We start from the raw sequence: 19,330 nt of genomic DNA, 5'->3' as shown, positions 1-19,330 counted from the left end.
TAAATATCCAACAAATTTAAACGATTACACGTTTCAAAATGCCTCCAAATTAACTTAAATGTCTTCTTCAAAGTTTACAGTCAACGATTAATAACAATTGAAACAGAAATCATACTGATTGTGTAATCATTCAGAATGGGTACAGCCCGGGGAAAATTTAGTCTAAACTTCTGGAATGTGCACAAGATTGAGTACATGTCAGGAATTGACCTGTGACCTACGTGCGAGCTTGCACAAGTTAAATAATCACGATGAATGAAATTTCAATTGAAAGCAATTCTGAATGACTTGAAATGTTCACCAAATTTTGGACAAGCCTTGAACATTGAAATTTCTTACCAAGTTGATCTTGTCAAAACAGCATCAAATTTTCACTTTTACAACTGTCAAGTGAACATTTACAATGACTGAGACATTACTGTGAACGACAATGAACTGAACCATAGAGGTTTTTTTAATTTGTACCTGCGTTCTTGTTTAAATGGCAGACCTAATTAATCAATGTTAAATGAATCAGTATCAGTAAGTGTTCGCGTTTAAAACGCAGAAAATAAATAAGAAGTTCATGAAAAAAATATATATCATGGATATATTTATTTCACAGTGGTTATATTGCCTTCCCCTTGCTCCTATCATTGGCAACTGAATATGTAGTAGGTATAGTGAAACAAATATAACTTTTTTGGTTTATTTCGGGTGGGCAGTCAATATTAGCTCCCTTCGGTGTTAGAAGTTGACGAACTAGTTCAATGTTACATTAAGGGACTTCATAACTAGGATTTGAATACTTGTCATTATTTCACACTCCAAAAGATGTAAACCCTTCGCACCGGATAACTAATTGTTTCCAACTAAATAGTTGACATTCGTTTCCACTAAATGGTTGACATTCTGTACTCAAAGCCGATATTGGATAGTGTTGAAGATGTGGTTCATGCTAAGGCTTGATAAAAGGGCCTAACGATTGCATAATGCTTTATTTTATTTATAAAAAAAATTATTAAATTATTTAAAAAAAATAATGAGGGGTTCTCAAAATATAAAGTGCAAAGAATAGGCAGTGTTTTCTTTGTGTCTATATGATTTATTAAAGGCGAACCTGTCTTCGAGATTCTCCCTGCGTTGAACCACACGGCTGTTCTGGGCTCTGACGTCACCTTCACCTGCACCGTGTCAGGTAATCACACGGGGAATGGAACACTGTTGGTAAAATGGTTACTCAATGGAACACTCATGGAGGAATGCGACTTCACGAGACCAAACAGAGACCCGAGCCACTATACGGAGCAATGTAATTTCACTATCAGCCACGTTAATGAGGCTTCTCAGGGTGAGTACGGATGTGAACTGACTGATGGAAACTATGACCCATACTTGGAAACAGTGAGGTTAGCCGTTGTTGGTGAGTTTATGCAACTTGTACGTGAAAAAATATATTAATTTAGTAATAAAGCAAAAAGAATAGTCTGAGTTTTACGTTCAAGACTGGTTGCGTGGTTGTTTTTCACTACCGGACTACTTTATATTTTTCCAACATGTCGATGTGCAAGTGCAGTTGTACCGTCATTGCCGGAAATTGCAGGACTGGGCCAGAATCAGTCAGTTAAATTGATGAAACAATATTAGATTGAATGAGATCGAAAATATATTTTCCACTTTTAAAATTACTAATGCTTGTAGGACAAAATTTACACCAAATATAAAAGCACTTTACCTTTACACCCGTTCAACTTTTTTTTACATAGAGATATACATTATTTATATTATAATACACGCCATCAAAGCTTTGTTTTGTGTAGCATGGTTATCCACATTCACCTTGTACACAAAAAGAATTTAACGCCTTTGAGCTTCTGCAATTTTTCGAGGAAAAAAACGACGAATTATCTCTTCTTTCCATAAAAAACAGTTTTAGCGCTGTTGACAAATTTTAAAAAGAGATGCAATTTGTTTAAGGGATAGATTTTAAATTCTTGTATAATGTCTTGAATGTTCATAACCCCAAGCTGCCCAATAATAATTGCAGAGCCATCAGAATTAAGCTTAAGACGGCCCTCGTATTGTGTTTGGTAACGTTTATCATCCGTTTTGTTGTATTTTCTGTCAAGGCCTAGCTTCGAGTTCTTCCATTGCAATGATGGATTTCTTGACTGGTAACACGGTTGACATCGACTACGGCCAACTCTGCGTGCAGCCAGATACGAAAAGGACCTTCGAGTGCACAGTCCCGGATACCAAGCCTGGTATCTGGAACATAACATGGCTGATGGGAGAGGAAGAGTGGCGAGATGATTCCATTGAAGAGGTCGTCGTCCACACAGGTGAATTGGTCGACGTGAGCAGCAGGTACACTGTGTCCAACTTCAAGAAGGACGGCAGCTTAGCCAACCTGACCTGCCGGGCTCAGGATATGATGGGCGGTTCCCTAAACGTTTCTGTGCAGATCAAGTTTTGCCCAGGTAAATGGGACGATACTTTTTTCTTCTTTTGGTTTTTATTTGGTTTGCCAAAAAGAAAAAAAAGAAACACCACAGCAAAATCCAGGAGTCTGAGCAAAAATCAGTCCTCCCCTTCAGCTTCCCTTCCTCAAATGGCTTTTGGGATTTTTAGAATGCTGAGAATCCCGAGAATCAGTCAAATTATCCAAACCTTGAGACAACATTTTCGATGATCACTTCAATGGCAATCTCATTTTCTAATGGGAATGTCAAAGTCAAGCTGAATCTCCAAACGAGAATAGCTCTTGTGTTGCAAAATATAAAGCAGTCTCTTTTATTTCTTATCATTTTTTAATCTATTGCAGATTACGAGGGAAGAATTCTTCTTTTCCTGAATGGAGTGGTAGTTACAGCGACAATTGCTGCTATAATTGCTCACATTTTCATCTACAAATACGTAGGCCGGTCCTAAAAAAAAATATGGTTGTGCCACACACATGTTTTGGGCCATGTCCCATGCACTTAAGAAGTAACATTTTCTGCAATGCATATTAAGCAATAGGCGGTGCGTTTCTGCTTTTACTGATTTGGGATATAAATTATAATACACATGGTGAATAATAAGCTATAAAAACCTTCTATGACGTTAACGAAGAGCTGTTAGCAACGTATTAGACTGCAATGTTCTGTGTTTTGTCAATTTTGTTTGTATATGAGATTCATCGCCAACTGGCAGTGTTGTTGCACTCGTGTCCGTTTTGAGCCACAATTTCAGCGACTGGCATCACTTACACAGCGCATCGCTCGGACTTGATCATCATGACTCGGAAGTGACGCAAATGACAAGTGGCTCGCGAGTCACGTTTGTTTGTGTTACGGTAAGGGAAGGAAGTAACGTTCATGCAACGACAACAACCGCCCCATTTTTTAGATATTGTGCGTAAAATTAAATGTTCCCTCCTTATTGCCCACAAAAGCTTATCCCGTACACAGCACATCACTTGAACTCGAATATGGAATTATAGACTGTATTTTACCAAGGTGACAGCTTCAGTGCCATCAAAAGATGCGTTAATTTGATAAATATTTCACAAGGGCGGTGTTTTTTTTTTTACTCAAATAAGTCAAAATATTCTTTAAATAGATCAACACTCACGCGTTTCTGACATATGTTGTCAGAGGAACATGTGTGCGACTGGAATCATGACTATCACCACAACCGCTCAAAATTCGTTCTAGCGCGCTTTGGCAAGAATAACACAAAAATGTCCAGTATTTAAAGGATGGTTTTGGATGGTTATATCTCTTGTTTGATGCTGTTTTTGCAATTAACATAAAACCGAATTGGGTGCATTCCAGGACAAAATGTCCTAACCACTTTTCAAGTGTGTCGAGCAGTACGCTCCCACCACTTCCTGCTCTCTCACCCTGGTATTGGATCATGTTGTGCCTTGGTTCAATACAGAATCGATTCGTCGCGGTGTGAGTAACGAAAACCATTACTTTTTTAAATGTTACAAGCCTATCCAGCCAATATGTAGTATCACATTTCGTATTATTATGAGCAAATTGGAAAAGAAGGGATTAACTTTAAGAACGTGTGGAATACTTATTACAATGAACGTGAAAACACGTAATACACGTTGAACACACGGTACTCAATATAATTAAATTTCTTGCTAATTGTGGTATCGAATCAGGATACAGGATGCAAGGGTCCATCCCAGAGCTACTATTGCAAACGAGTTCGAAAATAACGTAAGCCCTAGGGACGAGGTTGGTAACGTCCCTTTCTGCACACGAACGCACCGCGACGTTCTCCAGGTGGTGTTGCCAAAAAATAACGTTTATTAAATGCAGCTGCCCTCAACCCGTTCCAATTTCCCGGGATGTCGATTTGACGACATGCTGCTAATACGTATGTGTGGCTATGTACATGCATAGCCATTTCGAACAATGCAAAGGCATACATGTTTATGTTAACTGAACGCCGTGGCTGCCATCGTGATCAAAAAATTAAGAAACTCCTGTTCAACATTATCATTAAACTATCGATGCAGACGGTAATCCGTTCGACGCGAACATCAACAATTCGACGCGGACGTTGATCGGACCAAAGTGACTGGACACTTGGACTAAAGTGACACGACACTACCACCCGGTAAAAAAAAGGAACTTAAAAAAAAAAAAAAAATAGAGGGGTTTTGTTTTAGTTGGCCAAGTGAAAATGTATTTTTAAGTTTATAAGGCATCAAACAAATCCTTTTGACCGGTGTTCAGAAGTGGTTTTGGGAGTGTTATAATATGTGTAAAAGGAGCTCGGGGAGTAAAAAAAAAAAATTATTTAAAAAAATAATTGCACTTTATAATCAGACAAGTAAAACGATAGTGACACATTTGAAAATCAAGAAAGCAACATTTATTAGGTGGTAAACGTTTATAACTATAAACTCATTTTAAAATATATTAGTAATGTTTTTAAAGTTGCATTCCACGTGTTCTTCATCACTTGTTTTGGCTTTCATACATTTCCTACTTGTATGGTTTATCCCACAAACATTCCTTCCCCTTATCCTTTTATGTTGTCTGCAACCCTCTGAAAATGCACTTGTTTCGGCGCAAACAGAGCCACTCTGTGAATAAAATGGCTCCCAGTCCATACATCATCGATCCTGATTGTAGGACAGGAGCCGGCCTATACAGACGCGAGAACAGAATTATTGTCTGCCAGGCAATAATTCCAAACTGTAAAGTAATAATTCAAATAACTAAACATGGACCGGCCTTTTCAGTCGATGTCTCATTGAAAACTTTTGTATTGCTAGGAAAATAAACAATTAACGAATTAACGAATTAAATAAGCAATAAACGAAGTTTTGTTGGATTTTTTTTTTCTTAAAACTCAAAAATAGCAAGGGGAACGCAACATTAATGAATTCATACGATTCGAATTAACATGTAAATCCAATTTAAATGAATCCCACAAATTTGGAGAATAAAAAAAAAAAAAAATTAAACATGACTTTGGATTTTTTTCCAATGATCCCTGACATCAAAAGTCAGGTTTGGTGCAGATATTTCATGGAAAAACAAAACCGCTAGAAGGCTAGGTTTTCACATAAAATTCCAACTAAAAGTCCAATGTAATTTGTCGCCGTTTCGAAGTACCTGTGTTATTCAAGAACTGACGATTTATTTAATAATAAATCCAACTGGAAAATCAAAAAACAATAAGTGTTAATTGTTATGATTCATAACACCTCACCCACAGTTCTATGTCTTGATTGGCCGAGAGCAAGTCACATATTACTTTCTAATTTTGCTATCTTTCTGTGCACGGTCAAAAGTACTATACCCGTAGCAACCAAAGTACTATACCATTAGCAACCAAAGTACTATTTCCAAGGCGCGGTATTTGTGTGCAAATGCATGCTGGTGTGCGCGTTGAGCGTAGCGCGTATTGTTCCAAAGAGAGCGCGCCGCAGTTTGGAAGAGAGAAATACATTTTCAACCAATTTTGTACTGCAATTGAAAAATTCAACTGTGTTCAGATTTTAATAATTTAAAATATTATAATCAAGCAGAATCTGTGGGTTAAGTGTTATAAAACAAATATTGAATGCTTTATCTCGTGGTAAAGTAAAACTAGCCTCCCTCGGTGATCCATGGACCATTCTATTTCTAAAATAGAATGTCCACGGGAGGCTAGTTTTACTACACCACTCGAAGCATTCAATATTTGTATACTATTACTATTACATGTTGATAGTTTTCGACAAGAGTTTCATTAGATTATATGTATTTATCATGACAAGTGTATAAAATTAATCGGACAATTATGAGAAAGTTGGCATGAGACTATATCTACTGCATGTGAACAATTTGAATTATGAGAAAGTTCGCTTGTAGTCCAGCGGATATGTGAAAAAATTGTGCACTTTTGCATAAAAGCGTGAAACTTGGCACAGATGTTTATATTCATGCGAGAAAATGTTTTAGATGTGGAGCCATCGCAAATTTTGCCCTTTTAGGGGCGTGGCATCCATTTAAAAAAGGGGGGGCGGGACTTGTCATGCCCACAGTAAAAATGGTTTTTCCCACTTGTTACAAAAGCAGAAAACTTCACAAAGACATAATTATATAGATTATTAGTGTTTTCCAGATTCTGAGCCACCACAAAAGTACCTTTTTAGAGGCGTGGCAGCCATTAAAAGAAAAGGGGGGTAATTATTATGCCCACTTTGTAAAACATTGTGCCCATATTTCATGAACGAATAAAACGTCCCACAGACGTTTATATTCATGAGAAAAAAAAATCCAGATGTGGAGCCATCTCGAACACACCCTTTTAGGGGCGTGGCAACCATAAAGGAACAAAAGGGGGCGGGGTTTTCATTATGCCCACCCTGGAAATATTGTTCCCACACTCAGAGAGAAATGGAACTTTCCACAAACATTGACATTCATGAGAAAACAAATTCCAAAAGTGGAGCCATCTCGAACACACCCTTTTAGGGGCGTGGCAACCATATAAGGAAATAAAGGGGGGGCGGGGTTTTCATTATGCCCACCCTGGAAATATTGTTCCCACATTCATAGAGAAATGGAACTTTCCACAGACATTGACATTCGTGAGAAAAACAATTCCAGATGTGGAGCCATCGCGACCACACCCTTTTAGGGGCGTGGCAGCCATATTGAAAAAAAGGAGGGGGCGGGGTTCTCATTATGCCCAATATGGTAAAAAAAATGTGCCCACATCTCATAAACGAATAAAGCTAATTCCCACGGATATTAATATTCAAGAGAAAAAAAAAGTCACACGTGAAGCCATCGTAAACACACCCTTTTAGGGGCGTGGCAGCCATAGTAAAATGGGGGGGGGGGGTAGTCATGATGCCCCTATAAAAGAAAGTTCTTATGTAGAGCCACAGCAAACTCATCCTTTTAGAGGTGTGAGGGGCCTATTCACTGCGCCCACAATTGCAATTTTTATATTTTGTTGTTGATTTCTTATAATGTTGATTGGCCCATAACCTATATTATTTGGTAATACAATGACTTACCCCAAAGAGCATGGGTAAGTACCGGTAGGCTAACCCGTGTTATATTGTTCAATGTGTGTACTTGCACCTATATTATCATGCACATCTAAATTCCAGAGTGATTTCATAATTACAAATACCCAGCACACAATGGAAGCCCTAAACTCTAACATTTAACATTAAAGGGCCATGGAAATCCTTTTTTTACGGGGGGGGGGAGTATAAAATCCCCCTACCCCTTACCCGTTGCGCCGCATTGACAGCAGATTGGGTAACAACACGATGTACTCGCCTCACAAAGTGGTGGACACGTCCACTATGACTTCACATTCAATGAATCTGTGTACCCCCACCACACAACACCTCTGTTCTCTTAAAAATGGTATATCAAGCTCTTCTGGGTGTTTTTTTTTACCCCAACCAAATCCATTTAAAAAAATTATACGTTATACAGGTGCGACACTGCATATGCCTTTTGGTTTGTCAGAAAAAAAGGCAGGGGAAACAATGTATTTGAAGAAGTAACACTAGTCTTTCCAGGACTAACTGAGGTACCCCAGTTTATACCCCTAGTTCAGATATTGATGCAGTTGAAAGGTTATCAATAATTCTACAGACGAAAGAACCAGTAACTGGGTTAATATAGATGAGGCAAGAATGCATAGTGTAAGAAAACAAAGGGTTTGTCAAAAGTAAATTCCAACTATAAAGGCGGCCCTACTCCAACACATTAAACAGCTATCTGATGTGGATTTTATTATATGAAACGCGGTCAAAATTTTCCACGTTGTGCATATTGAGTACCCCCCCCCCCTTTTAAAAATGGATGCCGCACCTCCAAAAGGGAAGGTTTGTGATGGCCTCACATTAAAAAAAAAACATTTTTATGAATATATTGTCCGTGGGAATTTAATCCATTTATGAAAGGAAGGCACAACTTTCTTTTATAGGGGCATCATGACTACCCCCCTCCCATTTTATTTTGGCTGCCACGCCCCTAAAAGGGTGTGTTTGCGATGGCTCCACGTATGATTTTTGTCTCGTGAGTATTAATGTCTGTGGAAATTAGCTTCATTCGTTTATGAGATGTGGGCACATTTTTCCCATGTTGGGCATAATGAGAACCCCGCCCCCTTTTTCAATATGGCTGCCACGCCCCTAAAAGGGTGTGGTCGCGATGGCTCTACATCTGGAATTGTTTTTCTCACGAATGTCAATGTCTGTGGAAAGTTCCATTTCTCTATGAATGTGGGAACAATATTTCCAGGGTGGGCATAATGAAAACCCCGCCCCCCTTTATTTCCTTATATGGTTGCCACGCCCCTAAAAGGGTGTGTTCGAGATGGCTTCACGTTTGACTTTTTTTTTCTCTTGAATGTCAATGTTTGTGGAAAGTTCCATTTCTCTCTGAGTGTGGGAACAATATTTCCAGGGTGGGCATAATGAAAACCCCGCCCCCTTTTTTTCCTATATGGTTGCCACGCACCTAAAAGGGTGTGTTCGAGATGGCTCCACATCTGGATTTTTTTTTCTCATGAATATAAACGTCTGTGGGACGTTTTATTCGTTCATGAAATATGGGCACAATGTTTTCCAAAGTGGGCATAATAATTCCCCCCCCCTTTTCTTTTAATGGCTGCCACGCCCCTAAAAAGGTACTTTTGTGGTGGCTCAGAATCTGGAAAGCACTAATAATCTATATAATTATGTCTTTGTGAAGTTTCCTGCTTTTGTAACAAGTGGGAAAAACCATTTTTACTGTGGGCATGACAAGTCCCACCCCCCCCCCTTTTTTAAATGGATGCCACGCCCCTAAAAGGGTAAATTTGCGATGGCTCCACATCTAAAACATTTTCTCGCATGAATATAAACATCTGTGCCAAGTTTCACGCTTTCATGCAAAAGTGCACAATTCATCGATATTTTGTCACATATCCGCTGGACTATTGAGACTATAACTACTGCATGTACACAATTTAAATTATGAGAAAGTTAGCATCAGACTATAACTACTGCATGTAAACAATTTGAATTATGAGAAAGTTAGCATGAGACTATATCTACTGCATGTGAACAATTTGAATTATGAGAAAGTTCGCTTGAGACTATAACTACTGCAGGTAAACAATTGGAATTATGAGAAAGTTAGCATTTTTGACCAGCTATAGTTGGTCATTGACTTCTGTATTAAACTGTGTTGCTCAAAAAGGGGGGTAGTTACATCTGGGCGTCTAGGTAAAATATAAAATAAAACCTGAACCATCTTCGGCGAAACCTCTCTAGTCCACCAGTGATAATAGGTGGACTAATTTCTCTCTCTTGTTGTGACAACTGTATACAAAACGAAATCGACAATAATTCAACTTCAGGATTGCAGGTGACTACAGATAAAAGCAAGTGTATACATTGTCACACACTATACAGTATCAAAAATGATAAGACCGATGCGACCCTGAAGTGTTTTCCCCTGATAACATGTTCGTTTACAATGCTATCTATGATGTTGCCTAGGAAGCCCACTTCAAAGGTTCCTCATTAACACCACCAACCCGACACTCGGTGCATTTGCCGTTATCGTGTGTTATTTCCATGAGTTGAAGGCAAATTATAAAGACACGAAATACGGAGTCTTTCAATTCAGGATAATTATTTTGGTCTGCTTGGGAACTCCGCAGGGCAGATTTTGCATACAATGTAGTTTCTATTTTTGTGGTCGTTGGTCGAACGATTTAGCAGGAATGTTAGTTACCATTTAATACGTCATAATCATGTCAGATGGTTGCGGTATGGATAATACAGAATCAGAATCAAACATATTATAAGTTATAAATGTTCAAAACAATTCGGACCGTTGACTTTCAAAAGAAGCAAAGTTTCTTCGCCAAACGTATTACTTGGAAATTCCTGTGATAGCCATGCGATCATTTTTATTTGAACTTTGTCAAGGCCAACTGAAGAGTAGGCCTTGATAAAATTCAACTGAAGTAATCGCACGGATATCGAGGGGATGATTTTAATTAATAAGATGTGTGGCTAGAAGTAAAAAGAAACTGGGTCACCGATGTAGCCATTTTATGCGTCCGGGCCATACGTTTCATTGGCTTGATACTTTCTAATGATTTTGTTTTGGTGAATGGTCACTCACAAACTCAACGAATGCTGCAGGTGGCTTGTCCAATTTTACTTGTCTGGCAAATTAATTTGCCGAATACTTAACATACAAATAATGTTTTCGGTCGTGGGTTTGGTTTACTGTTAACACAATTACAAACATACAATTTTAATCTTATTGTGTATCTCTGTGGGTCTACCAAAATACAATTCCATTTGTACTTATCGCTGTTACAGATTAATTTGCAATTCCCTAAATAATAATGAACCTTCAAAGGGCTTGTACCCATCTTCCAATTGGGGGCGCTCTTCAAAACTGACCATATTTATTCTGGGGTCCGCTCATAAGTCCGACGCCTCATAGGTCCGACGCTTCATAAGTACGACGCCTCCTAGCTCCAACGCCTCGCAAGTCCGACAAATTAAACGCCTCGTTTTTCCGTTGTCGGACTGATTAGGCATCGGACCTATGAGGCGTCGGACTTATGATACGGCCCCATGCATATTGCAAATTATATGCCCATTGTCATGGTTTTTAAGCAGGATTTCTTCCTTTTTTGGAATTGATGTCATAACTATATAACCATTTATTGAAATAATTGCTGACAAAAACATTTGTCAACAAAATCCGCCGGGGGCCCCTTGCTTCTCTCTGGATACGCCATTAGCTAAAGCAATATCGCAGCCATAAGGCCACGATCTCGCAGTGTGAAATTGTGGCGATTTGCTGTTGTAACTTGATTAACGTACATTGAAGACGAAGCAAAGAAACAAAATTCTATATTCCTGAATACGAACGTCGGTAAGGACACGGCCCGTCGACCTTTATAGATTTTCAACATGACGGCCTTCGTTCTTCCAGCTGCGGGCTTAGAAGTGTGATTGTCTCGTTATCTTTAAGAACAATAAGGTGCAAAATGTAAATAACAATTTACAACTGGCGTATCAAAGGCGGCTTTCAACCTTACGGAAGGCGTATTACAACTGATAATATAACAAACGGATAACTGGCGTTTCAAAGGCGGCTTCAACTTTACGGAAGCCGCCTTTGAACATTGCCTTTGAAACAATAAATTATCGCTGAAGACCTAGAGGACTGCTGTATTGCACCAACACAATCGAACGTCGATATCGTGGCAATGAAACATAGGGAATATGTTAACCAAAACAATTTTAATAAATGTGTATATGTTATACGCCACACATTCTATCCGTTAACAGTTCACTAAGATATTCCAAATCACTGTTGGTGTGTGTGTAGAAAATGCAAAGTTTTAAACATTTATCTTGACACTTTGGTTAATTCAAGATAATCATGTGTAACAAACGCCATATAGACTCCCCGCTCTACCACTGCCTGTTAAAGGGGTATTACGGCCTGAAATCCCCAAATTATGATGTTTTTGATTGATTCTCATCATTTTTCAATGGAGTAGTTGAAAGGAAATTTAAAAGACAAAAAAAAATCGGACGCGGCGGACATTTTGTGGCATAAGCATAATTACACGTCCAGTGTGTGTGTTACACGTCAGCAGAATGCAAACCACGGGGCGGCAGGATTCACAACAAGCCGTTTTCGGATTAATGAACACTTCGGAATATTTAGCGTTCGGACAAATGAACTTTTGGACAAACGTCGGATAACCAAACCCTCGGACTATCGTACTATCGGCCTATCCAGCGGTAAACAGTGGGTAGGAGTGTACATTTAATTTAATGCGTGGTTTGGGTTCGCTGCATAGTGTTCATTACTGACCCAAATCAAATTGGGACAGAAGCACACTCTGAGAAGGTTGTTTAGAGTAGTATCTATCGATTTTGTGTAGTTTTACCTTAGTTAAAATGTTGAACCTGGTCACTACTGTCACAGTCACTTTTATTGCATTGTAAACTGACTCGTTCCGTTAACTTACCTGTGGACGGGAATGTATATTGTAGCGTAGACCTAGTTAAGTTCTTGTCCCCCAATTGAGCAAAACGCCAGAAAAAGGGGACGCAATTGACTCAAGGCTTGAAGCAAAACTCAACTTGTTTCGTTTTAATTCTGTAAAGACCGGCTACCTGCCGCAATGCTTCCAAAAACACAACTGAACATTCTCAGCATACAAAACGCACTGTCTGAAAAATATAAACATTTGTAACAACTTAACCCAGCCCTGGAACTTATCCAAACCCTTCCCGCGTACCCAAACAAAAGAACCCAATTGAAGTGATCTATTTACAACAACCTATTTCCGGAGCGCGCGCCGGCCCAGACCCAAAACCAGGCCAGGTGCGCGCCGCCGGAGGCACTCCGCCGGCGGCGGTGGCGCCGTCTACTACTTGTAACTACGGAAAACAAACTGTCCGTTACACTGCCCCCTCCCAAAAATGGCCTATTCTCCTGAATAGGGGGCAAAATACGGTTTTTTTTTTTTCAAAACAAATTATTCAAATAATGTTAGATGAGCATGATCAGAAGAGACGAAATCGGATTACAAAAATCTACAAATCACTGTTCGCAAGTTTGTCTAAATTAGTGTCCATTAGCTTAGCTAGGGTGTCCGCGAGAATGTTGGTTAATGTTGATTTAGACTGCAATTTGGTTCCTAATTCAAGCAAAAACACAACAATCATCGGGGACTAACCACAGTAAGTCCATTTCAGCTTGACGTTTCTACGTGGGCCATCTACCATGGTCCCTCTCCCAGGCCGTCACGGTGCCATGTCCGCCACCAGATGTCCCCCGGTTCCCGGAATCCAACGGCCTCAGTTTCTCTGTATACTTGGGTGCCGTCTGGTTCCGTCTTTGTCTCCCTGGTGGAAGTAGAGAACTCCTCCGTCATCAGCACCGGCTCTGTCTGGGCGGCGGCCTCCGAAGTCTTCACCTCTTCACGCTGTAACTCTCTTGGTGGTGAGCACCTACTCAAGCCTGCTGTCTCCACCCGGTCTGCCTGGTACCATCGCCCTTGAAGATACAGCCTTGCCTCGGACGAGTGATTCATCGGAGAAATTCTCCTCACCGGGGCCGGCGCGGCAACGCCCCCAACAGCTGCTCCCTCGCCCGCCATCCCTCCACCGGTTGCTGCCTCATGGGATCTGGCGTGTCGAGCCAGGTAGTCGGCCCGCCGGTAGGTCTGGGGGCATTGTCCACAACGAAAAGACCGCCCTTCATGCGCCGCCTTCTCGTGCCTGCGTCTATTGTAAGACGACGCATACTGTTGTCCGCACTCTCTGCAGTTTTACGTTGTACGTTCCTCCATCACTGTCTGTTCCTGTCCCAGCTCGCTATGCGTATGACGATGGTCGTTAGCGCCCTCTGCAGGCACGCTAGTGTTAGGGTAAGGGTAGACTTGCTGCAAGTATCGCGGGGGCTTGCGAACTGCTCTGCCCCGGCGTGTTCGTGGTGTGCTTGTCTTTTGTTCTGAGCAAGTCGTTGTATGCTGTTGATTGCCCGCTCCGGCGGCGGGGCCGCCCGCTCCGGCGGCGGGACCGCCCGCTCCGGCGGCGGGGCCGCCCGCTCCGGAGGCGGGGCCGCCCGCGCCGAGAACGGGGTTACCCGCTCCGGCGGAGGAGCCACCCGCTCCGGCGGCGGGGCCGCCCGCTCCGGCCGCCCGCGCCGAGAACGGGGTTACCCGCTCCGGCGGAGGAGCCACCCGCGCCGGCGGCGGGGCTGCCCGCGCCGGCGGCGGGGCTGCCCGTGCCGGCGGCGGGGCTACCCGCGCCGGGAACTGGGCTACCTGCTCCGGCGGGGGAGCCGTCCGCGCCGGCGACGGGGCTGCTTGGTTGGCCTGAAGACGATACCAGCTCAAACTCCTTGAATCCACAGTCCTCTGCACTAACTCCTTCGCAAATTTTCAACCTGTCTGCGTGAACCACCTGCAGGCTAGAGCGAGGGGATTTCCGAATCCTGTACACCACATCAGACAGTCTTTCCAGTACCACAAAGGGACCAGTCCAGCTCAGGCTCAGCTTCGGGCAAACTCCCTTCTTCCTTGCCTTGCAATGGAGCCACACCACATCTCCCCTGTTGTAGACCACCCGCACTGCGTTCCTGTCATAATGCTTCTTCTGGGCCCTCATTTGTGTACTGCTAGCCTTCCTGGCAACCTCGTGGGCCAACTTCAACTTCTCTTGAAGATTTTGGGCGTACTCACATGGGTTAATACGCGCCTCCTCTGGGGTGGCAGCCAACAGTAGGTCAACCGGCATCCTCACCTCGCGGCCCAACATCATTGCGTTTGGCGTCTCCTTTGTAGTGTCATGCTCTGCCGACCGGTATGCCATGGCAAGGAGGGCTAAATGCTCGTCCCAGTCAGTTTGGGATTTGTTCACCCACAGGCTTAGCATGGCTTCAATCGTCCGGTTGAACCGCTCGATCATTCCGTCGGACCTGGGGTGATACGGAGTGGTGCGGGTCTTTCTGAGGCCGAGGATTGAGCACATTCTTGTGAAGACCTCAGACTCAAACTCCCTTCCTTGGTCAGAGTGGACTTCCAGGGGAACACCGAACCGGGCGACGAACTCGTCCACGAGTTTGGTTGCGACGGTCTTGGCAGTGTGATCTGGGACTGCATAACATTCGGTCCACTTGGTGAAATAGTCTCCCACCACAATGATGTACCAGTTACCTCTGTCAGTGGGAGGGAGGGGCCCCATGACGTCAACCGCTATTCTTTCCATAGGTGCGCCCACCTGGTAGTGCTTCATCCCTGCTCTCTTGGCCCTAGCTGGTGGTTTCCGTCTCTGACACTGTTGGCACCGCTGGACCCAGCGACGAGCGGACTGACGCATAGAAGACCAGTAGAAGTTGCTTCTACACAGTTTAGCAAAGGTTTTTGCAACACCGAGATGTCTTCCGGTTTTTTTCGTCATGATACTGCCTCAGTATGGCAGGTTGCAGTTCCCGGGGTACCAAAATTCTCAGTCGGGGCTTATCAGTTGGTCGACTTGGCTCCCACCGGATACACAAGGCTTCCTGCTCCACCAGCAACTGTTCAAAGCGAGCCCACCAGAATTTGATTTCTTTGCTCAAGGGTGCCACACTCTCCCAGGACGGCCGTCGACCATGCGCCACCCACTGCAGCACTTCCTTCAAGTCATCATCGCATTGCTGTGACCTGGTCAGCTGCTCATGACTTAGCTCTGTGGCGTTGGCATTTGGAAGTGATCTGGAACCCCCTGGCTCTGCATCTTCCCCTGGTTGATGTACTGCCTTCAGTGTTGGTTTGGGCAGCGAGGCTACTGTCTCCGGGGGTTGGGCTGTTTCCACCTGTGGAGAGGCTACTAGACCCATGGGCCCAGTTGCCTGCTCCAATGGTGGGGCATCCTGTACCGGCCGGGCAGTTGCCTGCACTACGCTGCATCGTACATGTTTTATTTGGGGCTGCCGCAAGTCTTCAATGTTCACCATGGTGCCAGGGCTGATTTCCTCCTTCGATATGTGGTCACAGTTAGGGAAGCATTTCCTGGACTATGCATCAGCGTTTCCGTGGCGTCTACCAGACCGATGCTCAATGGCAAAGTCATAGATGCTGAGCTTCTGCAGCCATTTGGCAAGCTGTCCCTGGGGATCTCGAACACCAAACATCCATTTCAGGGGCCGGTGATCTGTACGAATCCTGAAGCGAGTCCCATAGAGATAATGGTGGTACTTCTTCACAAAGTGCACAATGGCCAGGAGTTCCTTTCTTGTCACGCAATAGTTCCTTTCCTGCTTGGTCAAAGCTCTGCTTCCGTAGGCAAGGACACGTTCCCCATCCTCCTGCACCTGTGACAGCACAGCACCAATTGCGAACCCGCTGGCATCAGTGTCGAGGATGAACTCCTTTCCTGGGATTGGATAGGCCAGTATAGGAGACGACAGGAGGCGATGCTTCAGCGCTTCAAATGCTTCCTGGCATTCCGCCGTCCACCGGAATGGCCTACCCTTCTCGGTGATTTGGTGCAAGGGTCGAGCAATCTGAGCGAAGCCCTCAATAAAATGCCTGTAGTAGGAAACCAGTCCAAGGAAGCTTCGGACATCAGCAACAGTGGCCGGCTGAGGCCAGTCCCGCACAGCACGAACCTTTTCAGGGTCAGTAGCAACCCCCACAGGTGATACCACATGACCGAGGAACTCCACCTGCCTCTGAAGAAGCCTGCACTTTTTCGGTTTCAACTTCAGGTTGGCCGCATGAAGCCTCTGCAAAACTAGGCAAAGTCTTTGCACCTGTTCATCAAACGACCGTCCAAATACGATGACGTCATCGAGGTACAAAACAGCCACTTGCCATTGCAATCCCGCGAGGACACGCTCCATCAAGCGCTCAAAAGTGGAGGGCGCATTGCAAAATCCGAAAGGCATGGTAATAAACTGGTATAGCCCACCTCTCCCCGTACTAAATGCAGTCTTTGGCCTATCTTCCTCAGCTACCTCTACCTGCCAGTACCCAGAAGCAAGGTCCAGGGTCGAGAAGAATTGGGACCCTGCCAGTGAGTCAAGGTTGTCCTCTATGCGCGGGAGTGGGTGTGCGTCCTTCACTGTAACCTCGTTCAGCCTTCGGTAATCAATGCACACTCGGACAGACCCGGTTAAGGGTACTCTCCTCGGTCTTTGTCGAATGGGTGGGGCTGTCCCGGTCTCGATGCGGTGCTGGGTCAGGTTAGTTCGGCCAATGTCTCCATCTCCAGTAGAGAACACGTCACTGAACCGTCTCAGTAAGGCTGCAAGTCTAGCTCGCTCATCAACCGCTAACCCTCCGCAGCTGGACTCAAACAGTGAAGACAGGTGTTCAGGTACTCCCAGCTCTTCACTCTCCCTTGTCTCTTGTTTTTCCTGTTCTTTGTGTTCCAGTACTGCAACACTATCCACTGGCTCCAGGATGGCGGCAGCAGTCCCCTTTCTGAGCATGAGTGCTTCAGGCGATAGGTTTAAGAGTCTCACTGGTACACGGTTGTCCTGGGTATGCACAAGGGCACTGGCCACGAGAACCTCGCGATTCTCGACAACCGTCTCTCTATTCTGCAGCACACCCCATGTCGGCAGCTCACCTCCATCGCTGACAACTTGGCACTCCAGTAGCATTTCAGAAGAAGGGGGCACAACGACATCCCCAGTAATCCGTACCCGACAGACTGCAGGCATCTGTGGATACTTCTGCAGAGGGACCCTATAGTTACCGACGGTGAGACATTCCTCCTCCCAGATTAGCTGGCATTTGTTTTCCCGCAAGAAGTCCAGTCCCAGGATGGCATCGTCACTCACGTCTGCCACCCAAACGCAGTGTAGGATCTGACTCCCCCCTATCTTCATAGGCAGTTTCACTCGCCCAGCGATGCGCAGTTCACTTCCATCAGCCTGCCAAAATCTGCGATCTGCATGCATGAGTGTGGGCCTCACCTTGGGGTCCGTCCTCTGAAACAACCGGGTAGAGATGAAACTCTCCGTTGCGCCCGTGTCAATCAGGAAACTCACAGCCATGTCCATAATCTCCCCTCTGACATAGAGTCCCAGTTCACGAGAGGATGTCGGTCGTATTGCAACACCGGGCGGTGGTGGGACTTTCAACACCGGAGGTGGGGCTGCCTGCGCCGGCGGCGGGGCTACCCGCTCCGGCGGAGGGGCCGCCAGCGGCGGCGCCTGCGCCGGCGGCGGGGCTGCCTGCGCCGGGGGCGGGACTTCCTGCACTTTAGGTACACTAGGCCTCTGGACATCTACGGCTGGGCTTTTGGCCCCAAGACCAGCCTTACTTGGTTTAATGGATGCTGGTCGTCCTTTAGGAGGGGACATTGGGCCCGGAAATGGTCCAGGCTACCGCACTTCCAGCATCCTGGCTTCCAGTCGTCGGCCTTCTTTGTTCCTTGGCCACGGCGCTGTTTTTCCAACAGTTCACGCACCATTGTTGCCACCTCATCAGTCTGCGCCGTCCAGAGCGTTCTTAAACTGTTCAATTGCAAAGTCCTCCATAAACTTTGAGCTGCTGTCGGGGTAGGCTCGGCGGACCAATTTTCTGATGGCTTGGCCCAACTCGGCAACAGTCTCCCCTGCACGCCTTCTCCGTGAAGTCAGTTCAGCGCGGTGTCGAATGCGATGCTTTTCAGTCCCAAATCGCCGCTCAAGGGCCTTGACTAATTCGTCGAAGGACGACCGAGACTCCTTGGGCAAGGAACTTGCAACTTCCAGCGCTGGGCCTTTCATTGCAACCATCAGATAGTCTGCCCTCTGCTCTTGATTCCAGCAGTTGATCTTGCTGACTCGTTCGAAGTGCACCAGGTAGTCCTCGATACATGACGACCCGTCGTACTCCCGAGCCTTTACCCGCGTTGCTGCTGCGGTGCGTTCCACGTTTGCGTGCTGGCCTACCGTATTTGCAGCACTGTATCCACTAGTAGTGGTATCAGTATGCAATGCCGTGTGCCTGCCCGCATGACGAGGTTTGCAACCGCTGAATGCCTCAGTTGGGTGGGCTGGAGATTGGGGATAGCCAGAACGGTGCTCATCGCTGTCAGACTCGCTGCACGCTGCCCGCCACTGTGCACAAAGATCCTGCACCAGTTTCTTCTGCGAGCTTCGTGGTTTCCGTCGCCTGCTGCTATCATCCTGGGAAAAGGGGACTGGTGTCTCTGGCACGTAGTGTTGCCGTCTTCCTGCTCGGGATGAGGATCCACGGGTAGCTCGACAGCTGTCCAAAAATGACTGCTCTAACCGGTTGATCTCGGTGGAAATGTCGCTAATGGCTTCCGCGACATTTCGGGCGGGCTGCATCGTATGGCTCG

Source organism: Patiria miniata, unplaced genomic scaffold (genome assembly GCF_015706575.1).
Source record: "Patiria miniata isolate m_02_andy unplaced genomic scaffold, ASM1570657v1 HiC_scaffold_1, whole genome shotgun sequence".
NCBI lineage: Eukaryota > Metazoa > Echinodermata > Asteroidea > Valvatida > Asterinidae > Patiria > Patiria miniata.
Note: the sequence above shows the minus strand (reverse complement) of the source record.